The sequence below is a fragment of the Odocoileus virginianus genome, chromosome 6 (genome assembly GCF_023699985.2).
Source record: "Odocoileus virginianus isolate 20LAN1187 ecotype Illinois chromosome 6, Ovbor_1.2, whole genome shotgun sequence".
NCBI classification, from domain to species: Eukaryota; Metazoa; Chordata; class Mammalia; order Artiodactyla; family Cervidae; genus Odocoileus; species Odocoileus virginianus.
In genome coordinates this window covers 88071-90376 of record NC_069679.1, presented here as the reverse complement: position 1 = coordinate 90376, position 2306 = coordinate 88071, and the positions used below count along the sequence as shown (strand labels likewise).

At 46.6% G+C, this 2306-nt stretch overlaps 1 pseudogene; it reads right to left on the bottom strand.

The window, feature by feature from the left end:
• Nucleotides 1–1776: 1776 nt before the first annotated feature.
• LOC139035766 (U6 spliceosomal RNA) lies at nt 1777–2014 on the bottom strand (annotated as a pseudogene).
• Between the last annotated feature and the right edge of the window lie 292 nt (nt 2015–2306).

Here is a 2306-nt window from a genome sequence, read left to right as displayed (position 1 = left end):
GAACTGTGGTGTTGGAGAAGACTCTTGAGAGTCCCTTGGACTGCAAGGAGATCCAACCAGTCCATCCTAGAGGAGATCAGTCCTCGGTGTTCATTGGAAGGACTGATGCTGAAGCTGAAACTCCAGTACTTTGGCCACCTCATGTGAAGAGTTGACTCATTGGAAAAGACCCTGATGCTGGGAGGGATTGGGGGCAGGAGGAGAAGGGGACGACAGAGGATGAGATGGCTGGATGGCATCACCGCCTCGATGGACATGAATTTGAGTAAACTCCGGGAGCTGGTGATGGACAGGGAGGCCTGGTGTGCTGCGGTTCATGGAGTCGCAAAGAGTCGGACACGACTGAGCGACTGAACTCTACTGAATATTTAGCAAGGTTGACAGCATTTCCTTTTTTTTTTAAGGGTATGAGTGAAACATCTAGCAATTGACTTTTTAACGTCTGCCCTGTATTTTGATGAACACTCCTAGAACAATCCTTGAAGGCAGGAGCGTTTAACTCCATCCCACGGGTCTTCTGAATATTAAATCGCCATCAGCACAGATTTCCACCTTGTTGTTATGGAAAGTGGCCACAAGGTGGCAGCATTTCTTCATGCACCTTTCTTCTTTTTCTTTCTGTGCAATTTCTTTTTGATCTTATGCTGGAATACAGTTGATTTCCAATGTTGTGTTTGTATAAGATGAACAGGAACTTAATTCAGTCACGTATAAATGCATACCTATTTTTCAGGTTCTTTTTCCCATATACAGAAGATCCGAAAAATTACTGAGAAGCAAGAGTCAGAGAAGAGAATAACAATGTAACAACAGGTGGTGGAGGTGTTGGAAACCAATGCAAAATCCAAGAAGTGTAATCCTGTAGAGCAGGGCTCTACAGATTTAAAGCGCGGAAACTGGATTCCGGAGTTCTTTACAGTGGGCATGTCTTCCCTAAGAAACTAGCCAGAGGAGCCCCCCCCCCCCCCCCCGCCATGCCTTTGATTTTGGCTTTGATTTTGAAATGGAGAAAAGAATCAAGCAGCAAAAAGCACAGAGGGTATTGGAGGATAAACACTTTAAATTTATGCGAAGCCTTGCCTTTATCGTATCTTGTTAGGTGTTGTGGGTGTTCCCAATAAGAAAGAAATTCCAGGCACTGTCCCCAGGTCACCTGCCTTTGTTCGGAAGAGAACCCCAAACCCACCCAAGAAGATGAGGATGAGGAGCCGCCAGTAGTGATAAGAGCTGAACAATTGCCCCATGACAGTACCTCTTAAGCCCCAAATCCCGGTGAGGAGAACTGTGGAAATGCGCCCTTTCTCTTTCAATTCAAAAAGGTCACTTACAGAAAGAGAGGAAAATAAAACCGCTGCAGAAAGGGGAGGTGCTCAAGTTCTAGACGCTTCCTTTGCCTCATTTTACCACCATTAACCTACAGGAGAAATTGAAGAACAGAACTTAGGTTGAGCCTTCTGCTTGGAGCTTGGCAGAAGTGGTGCCTGAAGGCACAGACTTGGGTTCTCTCCGTGGCCCGGTGACAAAGAAGGCTCCTCCTGGTGTGATGGAAAGAGCAGATCTGGTTCCCAGATGGTGTCTGCAGCCGAGTCTAGCTATGGAATTTACTGGAGAATTTGGGTGGTACCCACATAGCCAAGGGCTGCTCACTTAACAGTAATTTGTGTTGCTTCCATCCTCCTCCTCTTTTTTATATATGTCAGAATATATAATTTAGTTTGTAGTTTATTCACTTAAAGTGTCATTTTTACTGCTTTTAGCCTTCGCTTTTTTTTTTTTTTAAACATGGAATGCTTCACAAATTTGCATGTCACCCTTGCTCAGGGCCACCCACTCCAGTGTTCTTGCCTGTAGAATCCCAGGGATGGTGGGAGCCTGGTGGGCTGCCGTCTATGGGGTTGCACAGAGTCGGACACGACTGAAGTGACTTAGCAGCAGCAGCAGCAGCTTGCTCAGGGCCACGTTAATCCTCTGTGTATTGTTTCAATTTTAGTATATGTGCTGCTAAAGCGAGCACTAGCCTTCACTTTTTATATTTAAATTTAAAAACAAAGATACTTGATGTAGTTTATAGTTTATGTCTGATTCTTTCCTCTTCTCTGTGCAAATGAATTTGGAGTCAAGGGGCCCTTTGCTCTGCGGGGGGAGCCTTGCTAACTGCCTGCCGAGGCAGAGACGTGACTGCCGTGTCCCTCAGCGCGGCTGTCTGCCGGCCTCAGGCGGAGCTGCTGTTCGGGCACCTTCTGCCCTTGTTGGTGCTGACGATGAGGGAGCGCTAAGCAGGGCTTGCTGTAAGTCCTCCTGTGACC